The 17,353-nt window shown below is 36.5% G+C and overlaps 1 pseudogene; it reads right to left on the bottom strand.

Annotated features, from left to right (window-relative positions):
- Window positions 1–3,042: 3,042 nt before the first annotated feature.
- Window positions 3,043–3,462, bottom strand: LOC114031926 (annotated as a pseudogene).
- Window positions 3,463–17,353: the final 13,891 nt, after the last annotated feature.

Here is a 17,353-nt window from a genome sequence, read left to right as displayed (position 1 = left end):
TTCTAGTCTTGCTTATTGCAGTTTCTTTTGAGGAACACATAACACCATAAGTTTTTTATTTGTCCTCAGAACATTTTGAAAAAAATGGTATAAATATCTTCTTTTGACAATAGCACATGAAATGTTAGCATGATTTCTTCACTAAATTGATGGTAAAATTAATTTTGAGATAATTATTTGGAATATACATACAGAATAATTAAATGAAAAATAAAAAAGATAATGAAAGGAGATGACACGTTACTTCCAAAGATTTCCAAATCTTCCCAAAATAATCTAATGTATTCAGGTTATCATATTATTTGCACTTGTCTTGTGAACATATGATAGACTAAGTTGTGCTATTTGTGAATATCTTATGTCCCTTGTTAGATTTTTAAGCTCTGTGGAAGAAAGGACCATTTCTTATATATCTTTCCATATCTTTGAGCATCTAAAAGAGGACTTCCACCACAGTTCCTTAATGCATGGGTGTTCTGAAATTTGCTTGCTTTTCTGGTATATAAAAATTATAACATTCTACCATTGAGATTTTGAATTATCAAATGCTGTTTTACTTCAATGATGTATTATTTCATCTTTTTAGATAGTGTTTCCAAACATGCAGAGGTGTCTTACAAAGCAGTCTTTTTGTATTACTATGGCTGGGGAAAAAATCGTCCTTTAATGGTCAACCCTCTGATGAAGCCTTCCTTTAGCCCAGTTCATCAGATAAAGAGTCTTGTGCTGGAAAAAGACTCTATTAAACCTTTCTCACTTGGTAAGACTGCTAGTTATAATGACAGTTTAATTATCATGCACATGCATATACTCTTCCATTAACATTTTGAATTATTTGTCATAGAATAATCATATTTATGAACTGGGAAGGGGAATCCAGTTTCTCTAGAACAACATCAAAATCAACTGTATTTATCACACTCCCAATTATTCGGTGGTATCATAGTGCAAGATCTCCATTATGAGCTGAGATAAAAATCTAATTTTAAAAACAAACGATTGCTGATATGTTTTGTGATTAAAAAGTTCCTAGAAATCTATTGCCTTTGTATAGTTTCCAAAGATCATCTGCATTGGCTACTTACTAAATCATCTCTGCTCATAGTATTTTTCAGGACTTCAAATTTGGTCTTTAATTTGGAAGTTTTAATTTGTTCTTTTTCAATTTTTTTATTTTATTTGGATGCTCAGTTCATTGATCTGCTCTTTATTTTATCAATATAAGAATTTAAAGAAATATTTTTCCCATAAGTACTACGTTTGTGGTATCCCATAAATTTTGCTAGGGATTGCTTTTCAGAGAGGGAGAGGTTGAGGTCTGCCACTTGTATAGTTTTGCTGTCTGTTTCTTCCTGTAATTCCCTTAACTTCTCCTCTAAGAATTTGGATGTTATTCCACTTGGTGCATATATCACTTCAGTGTCTATGGTGCATTTTACAGGATGTAGTTTCCTTAACTCTCTTAATTAGATGTATTTTTACTTTTGTTTTATCTGAGATCAGGATTGCTACACCTGCTTTTTTTTTTTTTACTTCAGCTGAAGCATAACATATTCTACTCCAGCCTTTTACCTTTATTCTATGTGTATCCCTCTGTTTCAAATGTGTTTCTTGTAAACAACTATTGTAGGAGTATGGTTTTTAATCCATTCTGCTATCTGCTTCCATTTTATGGGAGAGCTCACCCCATTCACATTCACAGTTGTGATTACTATCTGTGTTTTCCTCTCTATCCTATTCCCCACCCCTCCTGTTTATGCTTTTCTTTCTGCTTTCTGCTTTTCCCTCCCCATTAGAGTTTTGCTTCTGACCACCACCTCACTCAGTCTGCCCTCCCTTCTATCAGCCCCCATTTTCTTTGCCTTTTCTCTTGCTAATTCTTCCATTCCTTCTATAATTCCTCTCTTTCCTTTCCCCTTTCCCCTGCTACTGGATATAGGGCAAGTTAGATTTCTATACCTGATTGAGTATGTTATTCCCTCCTTGAGTCAAATCTGATGACAGTAAAGTTCAAACAATGCTCATCTCCCTCCCTTCTTTCCCCCTACTGTAATATGTTTTTGTACCTATTCATGTGATGTAATTTATCCTTTTCTGCCTCCTCCTTTCCTCTTTTCCTATCACAATCCATTTTTATCATTTAATTAGGTTTTTTTATCATCACATGAAAGTCAACTTAAACTCACTCCCTCTATGTGTATCCCTTCTAAATGTAATAAAGATACAGTTCTGAAGAGTTATACGTATCATCTTCCCATATAGAAGTAAACAGTTTGTCCTTATTAAATAATATTTTTTTCTTTCCTGTTTACCTTTTTATGTCTCTCTTGAGTCTTGTATTTGAAGATCAAATTTTCCACTGAGTGCTGGTCTTTTCATCAGGAAAATCTGGAAGTCCCCTATTTCATTGAATGCTCATCTCCTCCCTGGAAAGATTATGCTCAGTTTTTCTGGGTAGTTGATCCCTGGTTGTAATTCAAGTTCCTTTGCCTTATGGAGTATCATATTCCATGCTCTCTGCTCTCTTAATGTAGAAGCTGCAAGATCCTCCATAATCCTTACTGTGGTTCCACAATATTTGAATTGCTTCTTTCTAGCTGGAAATTCTGGAAATTGACTACAATATTCCTTGGAATTTTCAATTTGGGATCTCTTTCAGGAGATGATAGGTAGATTCTTTCAATGACTATTTTACCCTCTGGTTCTAGGACTTCAGGACAGTTTTCCTTGATGATTTCTTGAAAGATGCTGTCTAGGCTCTTTTTTTTAAAATCATGCCTTTCAGGTAGACCAATAATTCTTAAATTGTCTGTTGTGGATCTAGTTTCCAGGTCAATTATTTTTCCAATGAGGTATTTTACATTTTCTTCTTTTTTTCATTCTTTTGATTTTGTTTGACTGATTCTTGATGTCTCATAGAGTCATTAGCTTCCACTTGCCCAATTCTAATTTTTAGTGAATTGTTTTCTTCAGTTAGCTTTTCCATTTGTCCCTTTCTAAATTTTTTTAAGAAGCTTCTTATTTTTATTGTTAGGATCCAGGTTACTTGAGAGGGATGAAACAAGAGGAGTGGGTGGCTTCAATACCCAGCTGTCCATGTTTCACAGGCTTGTAGGTAATAGACAATTCACCCAGATAGTGTCCAACCATCTCGGGCTGATTGAAGGTCTTGCCATTGAAAATGCCCACCACACTTCCCACAATCTCTGGCAGGATGATCCTGTCCTGAAGGTGTGTCTTTACTACCTCGGACTTTTTCATGTGGGGTGCCTCCTTCTTGGCCTTCCTCAGGAGGGAATGCTGTTTGTGCAGTAGACCCCTGTTGAGTCGCTGCTGCTGTTGAGTACTGTACAACTGCAGGAGCTGTTGCTCATAAGACATGTCCCACAGCTGATCCAGGTCCATGCCACATTAGGTGAACTTCCAGAAGATTCACTTCTTCTTCTGCTCCACTTCTGCCATCTTGTCTACTGTCAGAAAAAGCTCCCCTTTTAATTTTTTTTTTTTAGGCATTTGGGGATAAGTGACTTGGTAAGGGTCACACAGCTAGTAAGTGTCAAGTGTTTGGTCTGAGGCTGGATTTGAATGCAGGTCCTCCTGACTTCAGAGCTGGTGCTCTATCCACTGCACAATCTAGCTGCCCCTCCCCTTTTAATTTTTAAGGAGATGTTTTCTTCAATGTTCTTTTTTTCCATTTTGTCAATTGAATTTTTTAAAGGAATTGTTCAATTTTTCTTCTACCTATCTTATTTGACTTTTAAAATCCTTCTTGGGCTCTTCCAAGAAGGCTTTTTGGGCTTGATATCAGTTTATATTCCCCTTTAAGGTTTCAGATGCCACTATGTTGATAATGTTGTCCTCTTCTGGATTTGTGTTTTGTTTTTCCTGTCACCAAGATACTTCTCTATGGTCATTGTTTTTCTATGTTGTTTCTTGCTCATGTAGTTTGTCTTTCTTCTGACTTTTAAATTTGATCTCTGCTTCAGGGGTACAGGGGACATTGTTCCAGGCTTCTTGTGCCGGGGGCTAGGGGCCTGGTTACTGGTTTTTTGTCCTGGGACCTCAGGTGTTCACAGTTGGAGGATGTAGGCATCTGATAGCTTACCTGATACTGAGTTGGAGCTGTTGGTGGTGGCTTGTGTGTGCCTGGTGTTGGCACTTGCCTACTCCACCACCCTGGGGCTCAGTATCCCCTGTTGGTTTGCTGAGGTGGGGCTTGCCACTGGCTGCTGAGATGCTTGCTGTCCTGTACTGGTCAGGACAGCAAGAGAGACCTTTCCTGTTAATCCTCCTAGCCTCCTGAGTTAAAACACTGCTGCATCTCATCTTTCTGCTAGCTCCACTACTTCAGGATATTTGCTGGGGCAATATTCTTTGGGTTTATCAAGGTCAATAAGATTGGATAAGAGAGACTTATTGTTAGTCCACCATCTTGACTCCTGGAAATCAAAATAGATGACTTTCAAACATTCAGTCTGCGGGGTAATAGCTCCAGGAGCAGCCACTGCTGCTTCTGCTGCTGTCACTGCTGATTCAATTACTCCCACGTCCTACCCCTGATTTGCTGGGGCTGGGGCTGTATTGGCTTCTCTCACACCTGGTTTGGACAGAGCCCTCCCACTGACCTTCTAAGTTGTCTCTGGTGTCTGTGGGCTAATAAATCTAACAACTGCCACTGCTACCAGTGATTCAGTCCCCCAAGACTTTGCTGGGGCCAGGTCTATGCTAGACTGTGCTCCTCTCTTAGCCCAGTGCAACAGATCTTTCCTGTTTACCTTCCAGGTTGTCTTGGGCTGGAAATCTTCCTCACTCTGTTTGTCAGTTATTTTGCTAACTAATTTGTTCAGAGTCACTTTTTAAAGGTATTTGAAGAGGTTTGGGAGAGAGCTCAAGCAAGTCCCTGCTTTTACTCAGCCATCTTGGCTCCACCACCAAAGGATTGATTTTCAATCTCAAAAGTATACTATTGCTGTTGTTGCTGCTGTTGCTAATAAATAATCATAATAATTAAAGATGATGGAGAGAAGGGTGAACCATCTTCCTCTTAGTTGGTTTTTATTGTCTCTTCCAAAGGAATGATCTATGCAATGGAGATTAAACTAACATGATTACATATTGGAGGAGGTAAATTTCAAGCATCTTTATCTGAAATGAAGATTTTTGACTTCGTTGCATCCCAAGCACTAAGTCAGTTCTTGGCACATAGTAGGTATTTAATAAATGCTAGTAGATTGATAGAATGAAAGAGAAGAGATGGTAGAAAATTATTAGACTATGCCTAGCTTTTCTCTCTATTACAAACTCTATGATAGCATTGTCTTTTTCTCCCATGATACCTGTCATTTTTTCTTGAAGAAGTACCCTTGTTGATAAGAATAAAAACCAAAAATAGAAAATTCTTTTGTGACTTCATCTTCCTTTTGAAAGATGAAATTGTTATCAAGGCCAATCAAGCATTGACTGTTCCTTTGTGTTCATCAAAGTAACAAGTAAAACAGATAACTTGATAGTTGTCATTACCTATCATTACAAAATCCTACTTCTGTACCACCTTTTTGATGTTTCCTGAACATCTTTTTGTTTTAAATAATGATACCATAACCCCATAACAATATAATTTTATCATTTTTTTATTTTCCCTCTTTGCTTTCAATAAGCACAAGTCACCATGTATTGACACATAACAATGCCTTCAAAATAAACCATTACATGTGATATATGTTGTAAAGACTTTTATCATAAAAATTAATTGTAAATAGAGATTCCTTGATGTAATCAACAAACTATAATTCATATGAAAGAATATTTTGGAGGACTTCAACATCTATTGGGAAATGTCTCTTCATTTGATATTTGAGCACCTGTCCTCTACAATTCTGTTGTCAGTCAATAGGATGACCATGAGGGCATCGTCTTCTATAAGGATCATCTTTGGGATTATCTTTTAATGTTTTCAACAAGGATAAACTTGACTAGTGCATTGTTAGGTCTCAATTAATGTGAATAACATTTCCCCTGACTGGTCACAGTTTTTCAAATTTGCAGCACATATTTTGATTGAACCTGAATAAATACCATATATTATATAATTATAACACTGAATAGTGTGAATTAAAATTAAAATGTGGGCAACAATATTACCAAGTGTTTTCTAAATGTTTATATTTTGTCATTCAATTTTCTAGACATTGGAAATAAAAAGAAAATAATGAAAATCACTAATCTTCTGTGGTTTATATTCTATCTGGGAGACTGTATATGTGTATGTACACACATGTACACACATACATATACACACATAAAACTACATATTAATATATTTGTATGTACACATACTTTTGTTGAGTCATTTCAGTAATACCTGACTCTTGGTGAACCCATTTGTGATTTTCTTCGCAAAAATATTGGACTGGTTTGTTCTCCAGCTCATTTTACAGATGAGGAAGTGAGGCAAATAGGGTCACATAGCTAGCGTCTTCTGAGGATGGATTTGAATTCAGGTCCTTCTGACTCCAGGGCCAGTCTGTACCCATTTACTACCTAACTGCCTATATACAAACATATATATACATATGTATGTAGACATACATATAGTTGTAGTTTTCCAGATAGAATATAAGAATGTAAGTAAATTTGTGCATATACGTGTGTGTGTGTACACATATATATGTATATGTGTGTATGTGGGGAGCGAGAGTGAGAGTGAGAGAGAAAGAGAGAGAGAGAGAGAGAGAGTAATGGGAGATATTAACAGGTGAAGACTCAGGAAAGATGTTTTGTAACATCTGAACTGAACTTTGAAGGGGCAAACACAATTGACTAAGATCTGACTGAAGCTGACCTGGTCCCAGTTCCAAGACAATGAATTGTTTGGGATTGACCTGACAGTGTAATTTCCAGCCTTTGATTATTTGGTAAATCTCCCAACTCTCCTCTCCAGAGATTCCCAAGCTTTTTTAAGGAACTTTTGCTTTTTATGCAAAGCAACTTACCTAGTGAAACTGTGAGATGCCCAATCCCTCCTAGTTGAAGCCTAGTCATTCTCTCTACCTTAGTACTTTATATAAACCCTGTTCCCAGTCCCCTCCTGGGGTACTCCAGCACTTGCTGTGTGCCACACCGAGTTGCAGCTCTCTTGCCCTGATTAAAAACCTCTTTCATTATACTGACTATTCTCATTTAAATTCATGTTGACAAAAGGAAACTATGGATTATAAGAGGTGGAGGTGAGCTATTTGGAGAAAAAGTCCCAAATTATTAGATTGCAAATGTGACTGGTTCCATTTTCATCTCAGGGTGATTTGGTTTATTTGGTCTTATGCTAAACAGTAAATAAGATTATTTTCCCCTCTGTTTTATTTTTTTTGATATTTTGTGAGGTGATTCTGGACATCTTTCTTCCCACTATTTAGTCAAGTTTTCATTTAAGCTTGTATTCTAAACCACTGTTTGTGTTCCATATCTATCCACTTGGCAATGACACAAAGAATTTGCTTGTTAAAACAGTTTATAGGTCTTTTGGATATTTTACTGTTACAGTTGATTTATACTGGTTTTTTTTCTAAAGATGGCAAAAATAAATTTAATTTATAAAATAAATTGAAGCAGAAATTTTGTGAAACATACTATTTTGAAAATGAGTGAAAATAAATTTTCTCAAAATAAGACCTGATAATTATTATAATGTTTCTGTATGGAAAATGAGTTCTTTAGGAGATTGTGATGGTCTGAATGTTTTATATATTTTTATCTAAAGTCTTAGGAGATTAAAATTCTCAAGTAGTTGCTTATTCCATTTTGAAACAAAACACTTTTTCTCTCATGTCAATAAAAACTTCAAGTTGAAAAATAAATATAATTTGAAACTTTAGACAAGAAGTGATGAAAAAAAATTGTAATGAATTACAATAGAAGGCATTATGACTAGGTCTTACTAAAAGGACTTATTTTTTCATGGAGTGAAAAGAACAATATTCAAGTAATTGAAGGTAACCAGCACCACAACAATAACTACCTCATTTCTGCAGTTTTACTCTTCAAAATGCCTCTGTTATGGAGGTGGAGTCAAGATAGTGGAGTAAGGGCAGATATTCTCCTGAGCTCTCTCCCAAACTCCTACAAATACTTTTAAAATGACTCCAAACAAACTCTAGAGCAACAGAACCCACAAAAATATCAAGTGAAACAAATTCCCAGTCCAAGAGAAATTGGAAGGTTGACAGGAAGGGTCTGTCTCACCTGTGTAAGAGTGGAGCACAATCCAGTGCAGGCTGCACCAGCACACCCCTGGCCACAGGAAACCATGAGAAGGCCTTGGGAGTGACTGAATCAGCATTAGCAATGACAGCAGTTGCTTCCAGAGCTTTCAACAAACAGAGTAAAGGGGTCAAATAACTGGTCAGAAGGAGATTACAGGGATATTTGTACTAGCACTGAGGTAGGACTCTTTGCTTTGCCAATACTTGCATCTAGGTTGAAGTCCTTGGTGGCAGTCCCAGGGTGAGGAGAAACAGAAGCATAGAAAAGCTTGTGTCCATAGTGTAGGGGAAACCCTCCTCACAGTTCTAGGGCAGAAAAGAATGCTTGTGGTTGCTCAAAGACTAGACACAGGGCAGAAGAGTAGTAAACAGCTCTCCTTAGATCCTAACACCTTGGAAGAACCAAAAATTTACAGGTCCCTAGAAGTATCTCTGAAAACAGCTGGACAAAAACCCTGAAGCTTGAGACCCAGTGCAAACTCCACCCTGGAAGCAGAGCCCTGCTTTAACAAAGAGTTCAGAGTCAAGTAATAGGCTGAAAAAAATGAGCAAACAATGGGGGGAACTCTGCCTATAGAAAGTTACCATGGCGACAAGGAAGATCAAAACACACACTCAGAAGAAGTCAAAGCTCCTGCTTCCAAAGCCTCCAAGAAAAAAATATGAATTGGTCACAGGCCATGGAAGAGCTAGAAAAGAATTTTGAAAATCAAGTAGAAGAAGTAGAGCAAGGATTGGGAAGAAAAATGAGAATGATGAAAGAAAAATAATGAAAAATTAGTCAACAACTTGGTAAAGGAAAACACACAAAAATACTGAAGAAAATTAAACTCTAAAAATAGACTAGGCCAAATGGTAAAAGAGGTCCAAAAAGCCAATGAAGAGAAGAATGCCTTACAAAGCAGAACTAGCCAAAAGGAAAAGGTGTTCCAAAAGCTAAGGGAAAAAAATAATTCCTGAAAAATCAGTGTAAAGCACCACTTCCAAGAGCCAAAATGGTGGAGTAAAAAGGCAGTCATTCTTACCCTCCTCTATCAACCTGTGAAAGCCCAGAAAATATCACCCCAGAAAAAACCTTGGAACAGCTAAACCAGAAGAAAGATGGGGAGCAGCAATGCAGTAGACCAGGTAGCCTGAAGGATTAATGAGAAAGGCCCCTCTTGTGCTGGGGGAAGGGGAGCAGTACGGAATGGGAGGTACCCCAGCAGTTAGTGGAAAGACTCACTTTAGCACACCAGGAGGTGATCCTGGTGCCTAGGCATTCTACAGCAAATGGGTCTCCCAGTGCCTCAGCAAAAATAAGGGAAGCAGCACTACTCAGGGCCTCAGGTAGATAAACACCTTGAAACATTCATCTGAAAGGAACTGAAGAAAGCAACCTAGAGTTGCCTGAAAGTTCCAGCCTTGCTGATTCCAGCCCAGCACCAGGTAAGTTGCCAGAACCCTACAGCCTCCAATTGCCAACCAGGAGGAGATCCTGAAGCCCAGGTGGTAGAGCAGGCAGACACCAATACCTGGAGCTCTGAGTGTCTCAGTGGGGGGGGGGGATAGGGGTCGGGGGAGAACCAGTGGAAACCAGCTCAGAAAACTACCAGGTGCCTCGGCATTCTACAGCAAAGGAGTCTCCCAGTGCCTTAGCAGAACTAAGGGAGGCAGCACTGCAAAGGATTCTAGGCAGATAAACACCCTGCAGCACCCATCTAAAAGGAGCTGAAGAAAGCTAAAGGAAAGGAAAAGCGAGCAACCTAGATTTGCCTGAAAGTCCCAGCCTTGCTGATTCCAGCCCAACACCAGGCAAGTTGTCAGAACCCTACAGCCTCCAATTGCCAACATAAGAGGCCCCAGCACACAAAGACAGTGACCAAGACCTAGGCTCCCAACACAAGAAACTTTAGTCAGTGCCTTCTGCTCCCCAGCAGGAGAGCTCAATCTCTTTCAAGGCCAGCAAATAAAGAAACATCATGAGTAAAAAGAAACATATATCAAAGATTCATATTATAGGAAGAGTGAAGATCAAGACTAATTCTGAAGAGGACAACATTGTCAACAAACCCACATCTGCAACATCAAAAGGGAATATGAACTGGTCTGAAGCACAAAAAGCCTTCTTAGAAGAATTTGAGAAGGATTTTAAAAGTCACATAAGAGAGGTAGAGGAGTCCTTAAAAAATACAATTGGTCAATTGGAAAAAAAGTACACTGAAGAAAACAAGTCCCTAAAAAACACAATTGGTAAACTGGAAGAAAGTACACTGAAGAAAACAAATCCTTTAAAAATACAGTCGACCAATGGGAGAACAAAGTACAAAATCTAATAGAAGAAAACAACATGTTAAAAGTTAGAATTGGACAAATGGAAGCTAATGACTCTATGAGAGAGCAAGAATCAGTCAAACAGAAACAAAAAAAATGAAAAAATAGATGAAAATGTAAAATACCTCTTGGGTAAAACAACCTACCTGGAAAATCAATCCAGGAGAGACAATTTAAAAATTATTGGCCTACCTAAAAATCATGATGAAAAAAAGAGCGTGGATAGTATCTTTCAGGAAATCATAAAGGAAAACTTACCTGAAGTCCTAGAACCAGAGGGTAAAATACTCATAGAAAGAATCCACTGATTATCTCCTGAAAGAGATCCCAAATTGAAAATGCCAAGAAATATAATAGCCAAATTCCAAAATTACCAGATTAAAGAGAAAATACTGCAAGCAGCCAGAAAGAAACAAGTTAAATATCATGGAGCCACAGTCAGGATTATACAGGACCCTGCAGCTTCTACATTAAAAGACTATAGGGTGTGGAAAATGATATTCCATAAGGCAAAGGAGCTTGGATTGCAGCCAAGGATCAACAACCCAGTGAAAATAAGCATGGTTTTTCAGGGGAGGAGATGGATATTCAACAAAATAGGGGACTTCCAAACCTTCCTGATAAAGAGACCAGAGGTCAACAGAAAATTTGATCTTCAAGAACAAGATTCAAGAGAGACATCAAAAGGTAAATGGGACACAGAGATACAATATGTTGTTAATAAAGGCAAGCTGTTTACATGCCTACAAAGGAAGATGACACTTGAAACTCTTGAGAACTGTATTGTTATTATACCATGTTAAAGGACTATACATAAAGGAGGTGAATGTAAGTTGACTTTGATGTAATGATAAAACAAAATCTAATCAAGTGGGTTAAATGGATCCAAATAAGTGGATTAGTCTGAGCTAAGAAAATATATTGAGAAAGGAGGAGGCAGACAAGGGTAAATTACATTACAGGAAAAGACACAAAAACCTATTACAGCAGAGGGAAAGAAAGGAGGGGGATAAGCATTGTTTGAACCTTACTCTCATCAGATTTGGCTCAAGAAGGGAATAACATACTCAGTCACGTATAACTTGCCCTATAGGCAGCAGGAGGAACAAGGGGAAAGAAAAGGGAGGGGGAATAGAAGGGAGGGAAGAAGCAGTAAGGGTAAAGGGGAAGCAAAGGCAAAGGGCTAATAGAAGGGAGGTTGGACTGAAGGAGGCGGTGGTCAAAAGCAAAACCTTAGTGAGTGGGGAAAAGGAGAAAGGAGAAAGAAAAGCAGAAACAGGGGGAAAAAGAATGGAGAAAAAGACATTGATAGTAATCATAACTGCAAATGTGAATGGGATGAACTCTCCAATAAAACAGAAGCCTATAGCAGAATGGATTAAAAACCATAATTCTACAATATGTTGTTTACAGGAAACACATTTGAAAAAGACTGACACATACAGAGTAAAGGTAAAAGGATGGAGCAAAAAAATTATGCTTCAACTGAAGTAAAAAGAGCAGGGGTAACAATCCTGATCTCAGACAAAGCAAAAGCAAAAATAGATCTTACGAAAAGAGATAAGGAAGGAAACTACATCCTACTAAAAGGCACCATAGACAATAAAGTAATATCATTACTAAACATATATGCACCAAATGGTATAGCATCCAAATTCTTAGGGGAGATGTTCAGGGAGTTAAAAGAAGAAATAGACATCAAAACTATATTAGTGGGGGACTTCAATCTCCCCCTCTCTGAACTAGATAAGTCTAACTACAAAATAAACAAGAAAGAAGTTAAGGAGGTGAATATAATATTAAAAAAGTTAGGTATGATAGACTTCTGGAGAAAACTGAATGGGGATGGAAAGGAATATACTTTTTTCTTGGTGGTACATGGCATATACACAAAAACTGATCATGTGCTAGGGCATAAAAATCTCACAATCCAATGCAGAAAGGCAGAAATATTAAATGCATCCTTTTCAGATCATGATGCAAAAAAATTATATGTGATAAAGGGCCATGGAAAGATAGACTAAAAAATAATTGGAAACTAAATAATCTAATCCTAAAAAATGATTGGGTCAAACAAAAATCATAGAAACAATCAATAATTTCATTCAAGAGAATGACAATAATGAGACAACATACAAAACTTATGGGATGCAGCAAAAGCAGTTCTTAGGGGAAGTTTTATATTTCTAAATGCTTACAGAAATCAAATAGAAAAAGAAGAGATCAATGAAATGGGCATAAAACTAAAAAAACCTAGAAAAAGAACAAATTAAAAATCCTCAATTAAACACCAAATTAGGAATATTGAAAACCAAAGGAAAAATTAATAAAATTGAAGTTAAGAAAACTATTCAACTAATAAATAAATCTAAGAGCTGGTTTTATGAAAAAAAAAACAATAAAATAGATAAACTTTTGGTTAATTTAATTAAAAAAAAGAAAGAAGAAAACCAAATTACTAGTATCAAGAATGAAGAGGGTGAAGCTACCACCAAGGAAGAGGAAATTAAAACAATAATTAGGAATTACTTTGCCCAACTACATGCCAGCAAATTTGACAATCTTAGTGAAATGGATACATATTTCTAAAAATATAAATTGTCTAGATTAACAGAAGAGGAAGTAAAATACTTGAATAACCCCATCTCAGAAAAAGAAACTGAACAAGCCATTGATGAACTCCCTAGGAAAAAATCTCCAGGGCCAGATGGATTTACATGTGAATTCTATCAAACATTTAAAGAACAATCAATTCCAATACTATATAGGCTGTTTGGAAAATGGGTGAAGAAGAAGTCTTACCAAATTCTTTTTATGATACAAATATGGTGTTGATACCTAGAGCAGAAAGAGTCAAAACAGAGAAACAAAATTATAGATCAATTTTTCTAATGAATATAGATGCAAATATTTTAAATAAAATATTAGCAAATAGATTACAGCAACTTATCACAAGAATAATACACTATGACCAGGTAGAATTTATACCAGGAATGCAGGGCTGGTTCAATATTAATAAAACTATCAGCATAATTGATCATATCAACACCAAAACTAACAGAAACCACATGATCACCTCAACAGATGCAGAAAAAACTTTTGACAAAATACAACACCCATTCCTATTAAAAACATTAGAGAGCATAGGAATAAATGGAGTCTTCTTTAAAATAATAAGTAGCATCTACCTAAAACCTTCAGCAAGCATCATATGTAATGGAGATAAGCTAGAAACATTTCCAATAAGATCGGGGGTGAAACAAGGATGTTCATTATCATCACTGTTGTTCAATATCATACTCGAAATGTTAACTTTAGAAATAAGAGATGAAAAAGAAATTGAAGATATTAGAATAGGTGAAGGAGAAACAAAGCAATCACTTTCTGCAAATGATATGATGATATATTTAGAGATTCTTAGTGAATCAAGTAAAAAACTACTTGAAATAATAAATACCTTCAGCAAAATTGCTGGCTATAAAATAAATCCACATAGATCATTGTCATTTCTATATATTACCCACAAATCCCAACAGCAAGAGATAGAAAGAGAAATTCCATTTAAAGTTATTGTAGACATTATAAAATATTTAGGAGTCTACCTACCAAACAAACCTGGGAACTCTATGAACACAATTACAAAACACTTTTCACACAAATAAAGTTAGATCTAAATAATTGGAAAAACATCAGTTGCTCATGGGTAGGCTGAGCTAATATAATAAAAATGACAATTTTACCTAAGATAATTTACTTATTCAGTGCCATACCACTCAAACTACCAAAAAACTATTTTATAGAGTTAGAAAAAATAATATCAAGATTCTTTTGGAAGAACAAAAGGTCCAGAATATCAAAGGAACTAATGAAAAGAAATGCAGGGGAAGGTGGTCTAGTAATTCCAGATCTTAACTTGTATTACAAAGCAGCAATCATCAAAACTGCTTGGTACTGGCTAAGAAACAGAGTGATGGATCAGTGGAATAAGTTAAGTATGCAAGACACAGTAGTCAATGACTATAGTAATCTATTATTTGATAAACTCAAACACCCTAGCTTCTGGGATAAGACCCCACTCTTTGAAAAACAAACTGCTGGGAAAACTGGAAAAGGATATGGCAGAAACTAGGCATAGACCAAAATCTCACACCATATAAGAAAATAAAGTCAAAATGGGTTCATGATTTAGATATAAAGGCTGATACTATAAGCAAACTGGGAAAGCAAGGAATAGTTTGCCAAGCAGATCTATGGAAAACAGAAGAATTCATGACCAAACAGGAGACAGAGAACATTATGAAAAGTAAAATGGATAATTTTGATTACATTAAATAGAAAAGTTTTTGCACAAACAAAGCCAATGCAACTAAGATTAGAAGGTAGAAAATTGAGAAAGAATTTTTACAACCAGTCCCTCTGATAAGGGCCTCATTTCTAAAATATATAGAGAATTAAGTCAAATTTATAAGAATACCAGCCATTCCCCAATTGATAAGTGGTCAAAGGATATGAACAGACAGTTCTCAGATGAAGAAATTAAAGCCATCTACAGTCATATGAAAAAATGCTCTAAATCACTATTGATTAGAGAAATGCAAATCAAAACAACTCTGAGATACCACATCACACCTATCAGACTGGCCAACATGACAACACAGGAAAATGACAAATGTTAGAGAAGATGTGGGAAAATTGGAACACTAATGCATTGTTGGTGGAGTTGTGAAATAATCCAACCATTTTGGAGAGCAATTTGTAACTATGCCCAAAGGGCTATAAAAATGTGCATACCCTTTGGTAAGGCTATATCCCAAAGAGATCAGACAAATGGGAAAAGGACCCACATATACAAAAATATTCATAGCAACTTTTTTTGTGGTGGCAAAGAATTGGAAATTGAGAGGATGCTCATCAATTGGGGAATGGCTGAGCCAGTTGTGGTATATGAATATAATGGAATACTATTGTGCTATAAGAAATGATGAACAGGCTAACTTCAGAAAAAACCTGGAAAAAATTGTATGATCTGGTGCTGAGTGAAGTGAGCAGAACCAAGAGAATGTTATATACAGTAACAGCCACGTTGTGTGATGACTAATATTGATAAACTTAACCCTTCCCAGCAATACAAGGATCTAAGACATCTCCAGAGGCCTCATGATGGAAAATGCTATCCACATCCAAAGAAAGAACTATGGAAGTTGAATTGCTATTTTTTTCTCTTCTGTTGAGTTTTATTTCCTCTTTCTGATGATTCCTCCTATTTGTTTTAATTTTTACTTACAACATCACTAATGTGAAAATACATTTAATAGGAATGTAAATGTATAGCCTCTATCAGATTGTGCACTGTCTTATAGCCTCTATCAGATTGTGCACTGTCTTATAGCCTATATCAGATTGTGCACTATCTTGGGGAGGGTGGTGGGGAGGAAGGGGAAGAAAAATTTTAAACTCAAAAGCATATGGAAGTGATTATAGATAAATCAAAATAAATTAATAAAAAATGAAAATATAAGAAAAAAAGAAAAAAAGAAAACCCTCTGTTTGGCATTCAACAAAAATCAGTATAAAGCAAACAGAAGCTAATGAGAAATCAATGAACAATAAAACAAAAACTAAAGAATGAAAAAATAGAAGACAATATGAAGTATTTCACTGGATAAACAGTTGACCTAGAAAATAGATCTAGGAGAGATAATTTAAAAATTATTGAACTACCTGAAAGCCATGATCAGAAAAAGAACCCAGACATTGTATTTCAAGAAATTATCAAGGAAAATGACCCTGATATTCCAGAATGAGAGGGTGAAATAGAAATTGCAAGAATCCACCCATCACCTCCTGAATAAGATCTCAAAATGTAAACTGCCAGGAAAATTTTGCCAAGTTCCAGAGCTCCCAGTTAAGGAGAAAATATTGCAAGCAGTCAGAAAGAAACAATTTAATTATCATGGAATCACAGTAAGGATAACATAAGATATAGTAGCTTATACATTAAAAGATCAGAGGGCTTAGAATATATTCCAGATGACAAAGGAGATGGAATTACAACCAATAATCACTTACACAGCAAAAATGAGCATAATCCTTCAGAGGAAAAAATGAAAATCCAGTGAGGTAGAGGACTTTTAAGCATTCCTAATGAAAAGATCAGAGCTGAATAGAAAACTTGACTTCCAAATACAAGACTCAAGAGAAGCATAAATAGGTAAACAGGAAAGGGAAATCATAAGGGAGTTTATATGGCTAAACATGGTTGCATATGTATACATACAGAGGTCACTGATATAAGTTAAATATGAAGGGATGATATCTAAAAGTAAAAATTAAGGTAACTGTTTGGCAACTCCAGAGTTGCCTAAACCCATTTCTGGGTATTAATTCAAGAGCAGAGAGGAACCTTTATTGTCAAGAAGAAGTGAAAGCATAGCTATGGGCAAACAGGCATCCTCCAGCAGCCAGACCTCTGTGTGCTTTAGTGTAATCTGGGTAAATGCAGAAATATCTGAGGCCTCAACACATGTCAGACACCACCACTAGGACACATATTTAGCACCAGGTAAATTGCCAGATATCTACAGCTGCCATCAGCAGCACCTACCCTGCAACCCCTCAGCACAGGACCAGACATGGGAGTCCCCCAGAGGCCTCAGGGTGATATCAGCCTAACACCAGGGTCTGCAGCCACTGGCACAAAAAACCTGAAACAGTGCCCTTTCCACTCTGGGAGCACAGCTCAAATTTAAAAGAAAAGAAGAAGTCTCCCAAAAAATGAGCAA

The sequence above is a fragment of the Vombatus ursinus genome, unplaced genomic scaffold, assembly GCF_900497805.2.
Source record: "Vombatus ursinus unplaced genomic scaffold, bare-nosed wombat genome assembly UNPS02015255.1, whole genome shotgun sequence".
NCBI classification, from domain to species: Eukaryota; Metazoa; Chordata; class Mammalia; order Diprotodontia; family Vombatidae; genus Vombatus; species Vombatus ursinus.
This window is presented reverse-complemented; position numbering and strand designations above follow the sequence as displayed.